Below are 13,642 nucleotides of genomic sequence, written 5' to 3'. Positions count from 1 at the left end.
CATCAGGAATGTGGAGGGGGATGGGGTCTGAGTGATAAATAGAGGGTGTGGCTGAGTCTGAGATAAGGTGAGTAGGAAGAGAATAGGCAGATGCAGGTGGGAGGTCATTGTGATTGGTCAGTGGGGAGGGTGGAACAGAGACAGAGAGGTCCAGGAAAGAGAGGGAGGTGTCCAAAATTGTCCATGTGAACTTGAGTTCAGGGTGGAAGGTGTTGGTGAAGTTGATGAACTGTTCAACCTCCTCATGGGAGCACAAGGTGGTGCTGATACAGTCATCAATATAGCGGAGGAAAAGGTGGGGTTGGTGCCATTGTAACTCCAAAAAGGGGGACTGCTCCACATATCCAATGAAGAGGCAGGCATAGCCTGGGCCCATACAGGTGCCCATGGCTCCCCCTCTGGTCTGAAGGAAGTGGGAGGATTCGAAGGAGAAGTAGTTGAGGATGAGGACCGGTTCTGCCAATCGAATGAGTGTGTCAGTGGAGGGGTACTATTTGGGTTGGCGAGAGAGGAAGAAACAGAAGGCTTGGAAGCCTTCGCCATGTCGAATGGACATATATTGGGACTGGTTGTCCATACTGTAGCTGAGGTATTGGGGAATCGAAAGTCATGGAGGTGGTGGAGAGCGTGGTTGGTGTCCCAGATGTATGTGTGGAGTTCCCAGACCAAGGGTGACAGGACAATGTTGAGATATAAGGATTAAAGTTCGGTGGGGTTAGATCAGGCAGAGACAATAGGTCGAATGGGGCAGTCAGGTTTGTGAATTTTGGATAAAAGGTAGGATCGGGCAATGTAGGGTTCTGGGACTATGAAGTTGGAGGCTGTGACTGGGAGATCCCCTGAGGTGATGAGTTTGTGGATGGTCTGGGAGATGATGGTTTGGTGATGGGAGGTGGGGTCATGGTTGAGGGGCGGTAGGAAGAGGTGTCACCAAGTTGGTGTTTGGCTTTGACAAGGTAGAGATTGGTGCGCCAAACTATCACTATATCCCTCATACCCCACCACCTGCTGATTTTATGGTGAGGTTGGGGTTGGAGCAGAGGAAGTGGAGGGCTGAATTTTGCGAGGATGAGAGATTGGAGTGAGTGATAGGGGTGGACAGACTGAAGCGATCAATGTCACAGTAGCAGTTGGAGATAAAGAGGTCAATGGAGGGTAAGAAGCCAGGACTCGGTGTCCAAGAGGATGGAGTATGTTGGAAGTGGGAGAAGGGGTCCTCGGAGGGTGGGTGGGAGTCACAATCGAAAAGATAAGCATGGAGGCGGAGGCGATGGAAGAGAAGTTCAATTTTGCAGTACATGTGGAACTTGTGGACACGGAGACATCATGGGATGAAGGTAAGACTTTTATTCAGGACTGATCGTTCATCCTCAGTGAGGGGTAGGTCCAGAGGGATGGTGAATACCCAACAGGGCTGGGGGCTAGAGCCTGGTGTAGACCTAGAGTTGGGGGGGGGGAAGGGAGGGAGTGGTCATGTCATTGTTGGTGGTGACATCATAAGTGCAGTCATTGGAGGAAGTGATGTGCATGGTGGCAGTCAGGGTTGGGGGGAGGTGTTGAGGGGAGGTGGAAGTGGTGCATTCTGTGGCAACTGCAGGGCCGGAAGTGATGGTCTTGGCAGCGTTCACCATAATGCAACGCTCTCTGTCGCATTGTAGGAATTTCATCTTTGTCTTATCACAGAACGTGAAGACATTTTTAAAACACACTTGGAGGATTTGCTTTGAAACATTTTTGAACAAAATATCCTTTGGAAAATCAGGTCAAATCTTCTTGCCTGGCTAAGAATAGACAATCTTTCAAAGCTTCCAGGCAAAGCATGCAGACTTATAGCCTTTGTAAACAAACAACAGCCTCTCAATCTGTGCTGCAAGGAGAGTTTCCAGGGAACAAGCTTCTGTCCTAACACCTTTTTGGCTTGGTGTCAATGTTTGTCTTATTACATTCCTGCGAAGCATCCTGGGACCTTTGCCGCTTTAAAGAGACTCTATAAACATTGTTGAAACAAAATTACAATCGAACCATGTTTCAAATTAAGATGCCTCATGACACTTATCATAGCTTCGCACTATTTACTTAACAACAGCTTTTATTTAAACTTGCAGAATCTTGGTGTGGAATCCCCTTGGCCATGTTTAGTTAATTAACCAAAAGCAATTTTTACCTCATTAAGGTTGAAGTATCCCAGAGTACACTTATTCAATATGAAAGCGCTGCACCAAACTAGTACACCTGCCAAAAATGGAGTGTCAAGTACAAAGTGTTCCCTCGATAATTCTCTTTTTGCAGCACAGATTGAGATGCTGGTGTTTACTTATAAATGCTTTAAGCCTGCATGATTTGCCTGGGTGCTCTGTTGCATTGTTTATTCTTAGCTAGTCAAAAGCATTGACCCAGTTTTCCGTAGGGCATTTTGTTAGAGAAAGTTGTAAAAACTCTTTGCAAGCTAAAGGCGGGATATTATTCCTGGTGAAAAGATAATCAAAGCAAATTCAATAACAACCTTCAAAATGGAGTCAGATATCTGGACAAAAAGGTGGGGGGAGGGGGAAAGCCGCAGGAAACAAGCAGGGGAGTAGAACAAAGGGGATAGCACTTTCAAAGTTAAGGTATGATGGGCTGAATGGCCTCCGTCTGTTCAATGTAAGATTTAGTGTCTGAGGAATTGCTGGAATGAAGTGATGAGTGAGGCTTTTTTTTGTGTGTTGGGTTTTACTTCTTGCCCTTCAGATTCTACAACTCAAAGTGCTGGAAATACAAGTTAATACTGGCACAGCAGCTCAGCTGTTGTATCTAATTTTCCAACTCATGGCTGGAGAAAGAAATAGGGTGACAGAGGTAGAATGAGATTGAGCGAATTAGAATCAAATTAGATCGAGGAAGAGTAATAAGAATTAGTACGGTGTAAAGGGTTAACCACACATTTACTATCGCAGTAGTTACTAAGCACGTGCATAACGAGTTATGTCTAGGTCACAGTGAAACCAGACCACACACGGGAGACTGAGTCTGTAAGGTTCCAGAGGATGTCCTCTTTACAATCCTTTTTATATAGCTATATTTAATGACGTCTGTTAATTTTCCCTTACAAGACAATAGATCTCATGGCACCATTGGTGACTAGACCAACAGAACAGGAGGCAAAGCACCTGGAGTGAAGTCCAGGAACAGCACAGTGCTACAGATTTTTTAAAAATGCCCAGCTATCCAACCATAGAAGTGGAGGGAAGCCTGAAAAGAAACTCAGCAGTGACAGGACATGGCAGGGTATAAGCTCTAGACCCACCTGGGAGACAGAAATCCTGAAAGAGGCCACAGCAGAGCACATGACAAAATGCAAGAGAAGTAACCAGTCACCTTGAGTAAAGATTTTACAGTGAACTGAAGGTCTTTGTGGTGATGGGGCTAAAAGGTGCACTTGGAGAGTCTTCCACAGATAGTGCATGAGGCAGAAGGATGCCACAAACTCCATTAACGGACCCACTACCAAGAATTAGGCCAAGCCAGTAGTACAGAGTTATCATTGTCAAAAAAGAGATCAGTACTGGAAGCACAAGCAAAGGGAAATCAGATCACAGCAGTCCACAAGTGTCCTGGCATGGTTGGACACAAAGGAGCAGGACAAATCTTTCTTAATGCATATAATTTGCAAGGCATTTGATGCCCCTGATTTTGCAGATCCATGGGACAAATTCTGATATTCACATATCATGGTTAATGGCAAGAAACTCAGTTTGAGTACATGTTTCTATTGAAGTTTCTATTCTTTTTGCTGCTGTGCCAGGGTTAAGATCAAAAAATCTCAAACGATTCTTCATTTAATTTTGGGATACAAGTAACAAATTAACGTACAAGGATAGATGGGCCCTGTACACCACTACAATGGAACAGAGATCACAGAAACCCTGTATGTCATTCCCAATTATTGCCCTTTTTTATTAGCAAGCTACTTGTGTAGTGTTGAATATTCTTCCAGTTGAATTTCTTAACATGAAAGACACCAGTTAAAAATCACACAACACCAGATTATAGTCCAATAGATTTATTTGTCACAACCACCTGATGAAAGAGCAGCACTCCGAAAGCTAGTACTTCCAAATAAACCTGTTCCACTGTAACCTGGTGTTGTGTAATTTTTAACTTTGCACACCACAGTCCAACGCTGGCACCACCAAATCATAAAAGACACCAGAGATGATTCAGCAGACTAGAAATCACTTTCTACAATGGATGTTCCAGCGCAAACACCACAAAAAGACCAAGGCACACCTTTCAGTTTTCTCAAAAGGGGAGCTAGAAATGGCAGGACAAAAGGCAACAAACAAAGGTGAGCAGCCACGTGAGGAAGTACCAGACAATCGCTTGTTCTTTAAAGACACAGTGAAGGATCCACCACTCATTTTGTTCATTTCATGGAGGTACAGGTCTTAGAACTTCTTGCCTTCATGAATGCGGATGGCACTGTTCATGAAGTCTCTGCTGCCTTGTCTGAGGAGATTCAGCCCTTCTTGAACAAAAAAGTAACATTGTTACATCTTTCTCAATGCCCATCAAGGATGTGTAGAAGCAGCAACAGCAACCAGCTAGGTAAAGAGATTCCTTCCTGTGGTGACCACTACAGGAAGGCAGGGCTTATGCCAATTCAATAAAACTTAAAGTGAAGCGTCAAACATTTCTAAATATAGAAAAGTTACCACAATATCTGAGCTGTCTCAGATAACGGAGTTAGAAAGAGATCTTCAATCATGCATGTAACAGGTCTCAATACTCTAGTGCTCTAAAAGCAGAAGAGAAAGGAGGACATTGTAAACATGCTAAGTTCAATGTAGTTGTATCGGCCTTTGAGAATCTTGAATGGAGTCAAGGTAGGTATTGTGTGAAACCTAAAAGTATACCTAATCATACGGTATTGCAAATTAATTTTCTGAAAGAATCTATCCAGTTTGTATTTCTGTGTGTTCAAAGTACTGGGTAGTTTGAAAATTATTGTAATTCAGGGTGTAGGTTTGCTCGCTGAGCTGTAGGTTTGATATCCTGACGTTTCATTGCCTGGCTAGGTAACATCATCAGTGGTGTCTTCCAAGTGAAGCGAAGCTGTTGTCTCCTGCTTTCTATTTATATGTTTGTCCTGGATGGGGTTCCTGGGGTTTGTGGTGATGTCATTTCCTGTTCGTTTTCTGAGGGGGTTGATAGATGGTATCTAGATCTATGTGTTTGTTTATGGCGTTGTGGTTGGAGTGCCAGGCCTCTAGGAATTCTCTGGCATGTCTTTGCTTAGCCTGTCCCAGGATAGATGTGTTGTCCCAGTCGAAATGGTGGTTTTTGTTTTCCTCCATGTGTAGGGCTACAAGGGAGAGAGGGTCATGTCTTTTTGTGGCTAGCTGGTGTTCGTGTATCCTGGTGGCTAATTTTCTTCTTGTTTGTCCTACGTAGTATTTCTGGCAGTCCTTGCATGGAATTTTGTAGACGACGTTGGTTTTGTCCATGGGATGTACTGGGTCTTTTAAGTTTGTTAAGTTTGCAAACAAAGGTCGACTCACAGTCATCCTGAACAGAAGGGATTACATAGAGAAAGCCAATGCACTACTCGCAGACACCAACACCTACCAACAAGTGGCACTAGACCCAACCCCACAACTAGGAAACAAAATTAAATATCTCCTAAGAAAATTACACAATTCCGGACAATTAAACAAGACAGAATTCCAAAAAATGAAACCAGATGTGACCAACGCCCCACAATTCTACGGACTACCAAAAATCCATAAATCAGGAGCCCTCCCTCAGACCCATAGTCTCACTATCTGGAACACCAACTTACAGACTGGCCAAAGAACTAACGCAAGACTGAAATACCTAGTAGAAGAGTCATAGCACTCCATCCACTCCACCCAGGAATTCCTAAAGATCATCAAAAACACCAAAATAGAGGAAGACGAAACAATGATCTCATTCGACGTAACAGCACTGTTCACCTCCATCAACATCGACCTGGCAAAGGAAACACTTACCACACTTTTAGAAGAGACCATCACACACACCCCAACCACCATCAATCACATTCCCAGCGAAAACATCATGAAGCTAGTGGACCTGTGCCTCACCACCCAGCTCACCTTCAACAACATAAACTACAAACAAACCAACGGCACACCCATGGGATCTCCGCTATCATGATTCATAGCAGAAGCGGTAATGCAAAGACTAGAACAAACAGGAGGAGAAAGTGAGGACTGCAGATGCTGGAGATCAGAGCTGAAATGTGTTGCTGGAAAAGCGCAGCACATCAGGCAGCATCCAAGGAGCAGGAGAATCGACGTTTCGGGCATAAGCCCTTCTTCAGGAATGAGGAAAGTGTGTCCAGCAAGCTAAGATAAAAGGTAGGGAGGAGGGACTTGGGGGAGGGGCGTTGGAAATGCGATAGGTGGAAGGAGGTCAAGGTGAGGGTGATAGGCCGGAGTGGGGGTGGGGGCGGAGAGGTCAGGAAGAAGATTGCAGGTTAGGAAGGCAGTGCTGAGTTCGAGGAAACAGCCCTACCAACCATCAAACCAAAAATCTGGGTACGCTACGTAGATGACACCTTTGTCATCACAAAACGAAACAAGATAGAACAGACATTTAACATCATCAACTACACACTCACAAGCATAAAGTTCACCAAGGAGGAAGAAACCGATAACAGACTTGCATTCCTGGACGTCACAGTTGAAAGAACGGACAAGGGAGAATTACAAACCTGCATATACAGAAAACCGACAAATACTGACCAAATACTTAACTACATCAGCAACCATCCCAACACACACAAACGAAACTGTATCAGAACACTATTCCAACAAGCCACCACACATTGCAGCACAGACGAACTCCGGAAAACAGAGGAGAACCACCTATACAACGTATTCAAGAAGAACTGATACTCAAAAAATACAGTCCGCAGATTCCTCAAGGACAAGCAGACCAAACAGAGCCAGAAACCCTAACCACCTTACCATACATCAAAGAAGTTTCAGAAATGACAGCCAGACTACTAAGACCCCTCGGAATCCTAGTAGCACACAAACCCACCGACACTCTCTAACAAAAGCTAACAAACTTAAAAGACCCAGTACATCCCATGGACAAAACCAACGACGTCTACAAAATTCCATGCAAGGACTGCCACAAACACTACGTAGGACAAACAGGATACACGAATACCAGCTAGCCACAAAAAGACACGACCCTCTCTCCCTCGTAGCCCTACACACGGAGGAAAAAAAAACCACCATTTCAAACGGGACAACACATCTATCCTGGGACAGGCTAAGCAAAGACATGCCAGAGAATTCCTAGAGGCCTGACACTCCAACCACAATGCCATAAACAAACACATAGATCTAGATACCATCTATCAACCCCTCAGAAAACGAACAGGAAATGACATCACCACAAACCCCAGGAACCCCATCCAGGACAAACATATAAATAGAAAGCAGGAGACAACAGCTTCGCTTCACTCGGAGGTCGCCACTGATGATGTTACCTAGCCAGGTAATGAAACGTCTGGATATCAAACCTACAGCTCAGCGAGCAAACCTACACCGTAAATCTCAACCTGAGCTACAAACCTTCACAAACCTTGCAATTATTGTAATCTGAAATTATCCGTACTGTTGGTGATAGAAGTAACATGAAGGTACTGCCAAGTCAGATTTTTTCTTGAGTTCAAAATACCTCCAAAAACAACTCATACTTGTCGGAGAGACAAACCACAACTTGAAGTGTCCCTTTCAGGGTTTCCATGGTTGAGTTTCACATTAATACAATAAACTGAGTCATTAACAAGTTGTTAATGACATAAATAATGACATAAAAGTTAACAGTGAGATTGCTTTACATTTACAGTGTAAATCCAGCGATTTCATGACACATGATTAATCTCAAAGGGAAAGCTCATGGTGAAATTGTAAATTTTCTAACTGTGTCAAGGCTAAAGGTGGAGCAGTGAACATCAACCAGAAATTTAGGGAGAATCAGAACTCATAATAGATCTCATCCTTACCACAAGCTGCTGGTATTTTGTGAACTAATTACTGCAGCTGTTGCTAATTCTCCAGCAATTTCTGGGCCATCTGATTTTATGACGATCTAAAGTTATGTGAAAGTCTTACACTAATCAGTTTGGAGCTTGATATCCATAATTAGCATTTAAGCATACTGTTAATATCACAATAAAACTAACCAGAGTTTATTTTCTTTAATATTAAACATAAAAATATATTCCTTCAAAAATTAAATATTTTATCACTATTAAATTTAACATTGTGAATCCTGCTTACAAAGAAACGGGAAATAAAACTGGCTGTTGCAATATACATATTCAACTTTTCATCAAAACAGACTTGTCACCTCTCAGGATAGGCAGAGATTCTTCTTTGAAGATGATGATTAATTGACGGTTGAGATTATGAATGAGGTACCTGTGAAATGCAAGTGCTCCAAGTTTGTAGTGAGGATTAAAAGATTAGATTATCAATCTGGAAATTTGTGTGATTGAAATTCTCTCAGTTTCCCAAAACCAATGGTTCATCACTTCACCATTAAGAGACGCACTTTCAGCTGCCTAATCTTTGAACAACCTTCATTAAACCTCTTTCTCTCTCTACTTCTCTCTCCCTGGCTTCTTAAAACCCATCTGTTTGACCATGTTTCCACCCACCACTCCCCCCACACTTGACCCAATATATGGGAGCATGTTAAGTTTTATTTTACAATATTCCTGCAATGCAACTTGGGAAGTTTAACTGCATTAAAGACACTATAGAAATGAAAGTTGTTGATTTCTTGAGAGTAGTCGCCTTCCTTGTTGGTTGATTTGATTGGTAAACTAGTTATACGTGAACCATGATGGGAGGTTGGCTTGTAGGTCTAAACTCCATTTTCATGTTTTTCTGGTTTTTTTATTTCTGGGAGGTTAATCCAGCCATTGTCACTCAGACAAATGAAAGAGCTCAGTGCTGAGACTTGCCAACCCAGAACGTTTGGCCTACTGCGGTCAGTAAAGCTCTGCAGATGGGAAAAGGTTCAAACATCTACCCAAATTATAGAATTGAAGTTATGTTTCCATGCCGATTGCAGACACTACGCATAACGGAGCATCATAAATATCCATCCACATCTCACAATGGCAGCATCCACCATTGATAGTTTAAATATAAAAGTGCTGACAGGACTGATCATCACCTTCATACTGTTTTGCATATTTGGGTACGGTTTAACAGATTGTACTATTCTACCATGCTTTTGAAGTTTAGATTTCACTGAGCGATTGATATAATATTTACAAGAAATACCTTGCCCACAAAGTGGTGCAGAGGTAATATATTATGAAGAGTTTCGGGTATGACTGAGGGCCAGGAGTGAAATGACCTGATAATTCAAGCAACAGAAATAGCATGAAATCAAAACTTAACAAAAACACTTGCAGCTGTTGCCTTTATAGCATTACCTGATGTCTGGTAGAGGAGTTCTAATCTAACATAACGATTCTGCTTGTAATCAAACACTGCGCAACGCTGCTTTAGTCATCAGCTGGCCAACTGTTTTATGCCTACCCATGTTCATTTGCACAGTTCGACTGAAATCATATCCATTTCATTCAGTTGCTCTGCTCTGTGCTTGCCCTGATAGTTAAGACATCCTCCTGACATGATTCATGATGTGACCAGTTTGATTAATGGTTTTGAATTACACTGTTTGAAGCAACCCGAATTTCAACCTGTTCTACTGAAGACTGCTCTTGGTATAAACACATCCTGTATAATGGTTATCATAGACTAAACGTAACAGTCCTTCTGATGTTCTCTCAGAGCAATTTTAATTTTAGAGCTTATGAGTAATATATTTAAAAAGACCAATTAATGTTGTTATGGTGCAAGTTAAACAATGAGGACATTCACTGAATTCTATATTGCAAAAGTATGAAAGAAAAAGCTAATGTTTACTTGTCATGTTAGTGTAATTATGAGGAGGTAAGGAATTATTGCAAAGGGTGTAATACTTTTAATTGCACATATTGTGCAAAGAGTCAGGTTGGTTTAGCAGTTAACACTTGGCCTCTGTTTTCATGATTTGTAATCTTCCAATAAATTAATATGAAATGTTAACTCTGTTTCTCTCTTCATAGCTGTTGCCTGACCTGAGTAATGCCAGGTTTTTCTGCTTTTATTTCCCACAACAGGAACATTTTTCCATTGCATTTATAATATGGGTTCAACCCTTACTTCAGTCACTGAACATACAGTCAGTTGCCAGCACCATTCTGCTTTTGGTGTTGTGGACAGAGTGGAGCTGGTATGTGATGGAGTTATCCAACTTAACCCTGTTTCTCACCAAGGTAGACAAAGTGGTCATTTCGGAGCAGCCTCTCCCACTTGCTGAACCTCACACTCCTGGACCTTTTGCTTTCTGACCCTCTTCCATTCCTCGATTCACTCCTTGCAAACCTTTCTCGGACCACTGTCCCTCCAGCTCTCTCCCGCTTCTGACTCGCAGCTATCAGCGAGGTGGTAAACAGGAGGGGATGAATGAGGAAAGTAAAGCGGTAAGTAAGAATGAGCTAAATAAGCAGGCAGGTGAGCAGGAGAGAGGGGGTGAGACATTGAGCAGTAGGACTACTGCATAGGGGGGAGTGATTGAGGGAAGTGGTGAGCGGAAATAGTCATCAGCATGATGGAGTGACAGAGCAAAGCAACAAACCGGAGAGGCCAGCCCAGTGAGACAGATTTGGGGAACAGGAAAGAATGCAAATGGGAGAGAGTCAGGGAGTAGGTTTAGGTGGTGAGCAGAAGAGAGTTTGCCTGTGGTGCAGAAGTGGTAAGCAGGAGGTTCAGTGAGCAGGCAGTGTGACAGCCTATATGTTGGGAGAAATGTCACTTATTTCTTTTGAAATAGTTTTTTTTTAAAAAAAGCAATTCATGAATCAAAGAATTAGTATTTAAGTTTACTGTTTATAATGCTTGCAATATTTAATGGTTTAATTGTTCCACGTTTTATTAGTTCGTTTGATTCACTCAAAGAGCTAGGGGGTGTGATGGATGGCAGTTATAGGAAGGGACAAAAGTCGTAGATACAGTCAGGTAGATTCGTTAAGTCAAAGAAAGGTAGGAGAGGTAGGTGGGTACTACAGGAGTCTTTTGTGGCTATCCCCATTTCAAACAAGTATGCTGTTATGGAAAATGTAGGGGGTGATGGACTTTCAGGGGAATGTAGCACGAGTAGCCAAGTTTCTGGTATCAACACTGGCTCTATTGTAATGAAGGGTACATCAGGTTCCAAGCGATCAATTGTGTTAGGGGACTCTCTAGTCAGAGGCACAGACAAACAGCAGCAAAAAATCTGAACCGTGTGTTGCTTCCCTGGTGCCAGGATCAAGGATGTCTCAGGGCGGGTGCAGAGTGTTCTGAAAGAGGAGAGGGACCAGCAGGAGGTCATTGTACACATTGGTACCAACGACTTAGGAAGGGAAAAGGATGAGATTCTGAAGGGACAATACAGCAAGTTAGGCAGGAATTTAAAAAGGAGATCCACGAGGGTAGTTATATCTGGATTACATCCAGTGTTACGAGCTAGTGAGGGCAGGAATAAGAGGATTGACCTGATGAATGCATGGCTGAGGAGCTGGTGTATGAGAGAAGGATTCACATTTTTGGATCATTGGGATCTCTTCTGGGGTAGAAATGACCTGTACAAGAAGGATAAATTGCACCTGAATTGGAGGGGGATTAATATACTGGTAGGGAAATTTGCTAGAGCTACTCAGGAGGATTTAAACCAGTAAGGGTGGGTGGGGGGGGTGGACCCAGGGAGATACTGAGGAAAGAGATCAATCTGAGATTGGTACAGTTGAGAAAAGAAGCGAGTCAAACAGTCAGGGCAGGCAGGAACAAAGCAGAGAACAAGGTAGGATTGATAAATTAAACTGCATTTATTTCAATGCAAGAGGCCCATCAGGGAAGGCAGAAGAACTCAGGGCATGGTGAGGAACATGGGGCTGGGATATCATAGCAATTACATGAACATGGCTCAGGGATGGACAGGACTAGCAGCTCAATATTTCAGGATACAAATGCTGCAGGAAGGATAGCATTACAGCTGTACTGAGGGAGGATATTTCCAGAAATACATCCGGTGAAGTTATTTGGATGGAACTGAGAAATAAGAAAGGGATGATTACTTTATTGGGATTGTATTATAGACCCGTTAATAGTCAGCGGGAAATTGAGAAACAAATTTGTAAGGAGATTTCAGTTATCTGTAAGAATAATAGGGTGGTTATGGTAGGGAATTTTTAACTTGCCAAAAATCGACTGGGACTGCCACAGTGTTAAGAGTTTAGATGGAGAGGCATTTGTTAAGAGTGTACAAGAAAATTTTCTGATTCAGTATGTGGATGTACCTACTAGATGCAAAATTTGACCTACTTTGGGAAATAAGGCAGGGCAGTTGACTGAGATGTCAGTGGGGGAGCACTTTGGGGCCAGTGACCATAATTCTATCAGTTTTAAAATAGTGATGGAAAAGGGTAGACCAGATCTAACAGTTGAAGTTCTAAATTGGAGGAAGGCTAATCTTGATGGTATTAGGCAAGAACTTTCAAAAGCTGATTGGGTGCAGATGTTCCCAGGTAAAGGGATGGCTGGAAAATGGGAAGCCTTCAGAAATGAGATATTGAGAGTCCAAAGACAATTCATTCCTGTTAGGATGAAAGGAAAGGCTGGTAGGTGTAAGGAATGCTGGATGACAAGAGAAATTGAGGGTTCAGAAAAAGAAGGAAGCATATATCAGGTATAGACAGGTTAGATCAAGCAAATCCTTAATAGAGTATAAAGGCAGTAAGAGTATACTTAAGGGGAAAATCAGGAGGACAAAAAGGGGACATGAGGTAGCTTTGGCAAATAGGTTAAGAAGAACCCAAAGGGGTTTTATAAATATGTTAAGGACAAAAGGGTAACCAGGAAGAGAATAGGGCCCCTCAAAGATCAGGAAGGCAGCCTAAGTGTGGAGCTGCAGGAGATGGGGGAGATACTAAACGAGTATTTTGCATTGATGTTTACTGTGGAGAAGGACATGGAAGATATAGAATGTGGAGAAATAGATGGTAACACTTTGAAAAGTGTCCATATTACAGAGGAAGAGATGCTGCATGTCTTGAAATGCATTAAAGTAGATAAATCCCCAGTACCTGATTAGATATACCCTAGAAATCTGTGGGAAGCTACGGAAGTAATTGCTGGGCGCCTTGCTGAGATATTTGTATCATCAATAGTCATAGGTGAGGTGCCAGAAGAGTGGAGGTTGGCTAACGTGGTACCACTATTTAAGAAAGGTAGTAAAGACAAGCTAGGGAACTATAGACCAGTGAACCTGACATCGGTGGTGGGCAAGTTGTTAGAGGGAGTCCTGAGGGACAGGATGTACATGTATTTGGAAAGGCAAGGACTGATTAAGGATAGACAACATGGCTTTGTGCATGGAAAATCATTCTCACAAACTTGATTGAGTTTTTGAAGAAGTAACAAAGAGAACTTGTGAAGGCAGAGCAATAAACGTGATCTATATGGACTTCAGTAAGGCGTTCAACAAGGTTTATCATGGCTAG

At 42.6% G+C, this 13,642-nt stretch overlaps 1 protein-coding gene and 1 long non-coding RNA gene across 8 annotated transcripts in view; one reads left to right on the top strand and one right to left on the bottom strand.

Annotated features, from left to right (window-relative positions):
• The window catches only part of LOC122559526 (metabotropic glutamate receptor 8), a 443,931-nt gene that overhangs the window by 228,368 nt on the left and 201,921 nt on the right, over positions 1–13,642 (bottom strand). The gene's annotated exons all lie outside the window — the stretch shown is intronic.
• The window catches only part of LOC122559528, a 118,427-nt gene that overhangs the window by 23,626 nt on the left and 81,159 nt on the right, over positions 1–13,642 (top strand). For 2 of the 4 annotated variants that reach the window (XR_006314451.1, XR_006314449.1), the window contains exon 1: positions 4,733–4,865. The exons of 1 other annotated variant lie outside the window; for it this stretch is intronic. This is a non-coding gene — a long non-coding RNA (uncharacterized LOC122559528). Of the gene's footprint in view, positions 1–4,732; positions 4,866–10,222; positions 10,586–13,642 lie in introns of those variants that run through there. One more of the 4 variants, XR_006314452.1, reaches the window with a different exon arrangement.

This window comes from Chiloscyllium plagiosum, chromosome 19, assembly GCF_004010195.1.
Source record: "Chiloscyllium plagiosum isolate BGI_BamShark_2017 chromosome 19, ASM401019v2, whole genome shotgun sequence".
Classification (NCBI taxonomy): domain Eukaryota; kingdom Metazoa; phylum Chordata; class Chondrichthyes; order Orectolobiformes; family Hemiscylliidae; genus Chiloscyllium; species Chiloscyllium plagiosum.
The sequence above is the reverse complement of the archived record's forward strand: the minus strand, read 5'-3'. Positions and strand labels throughout refer to the sequence as shown.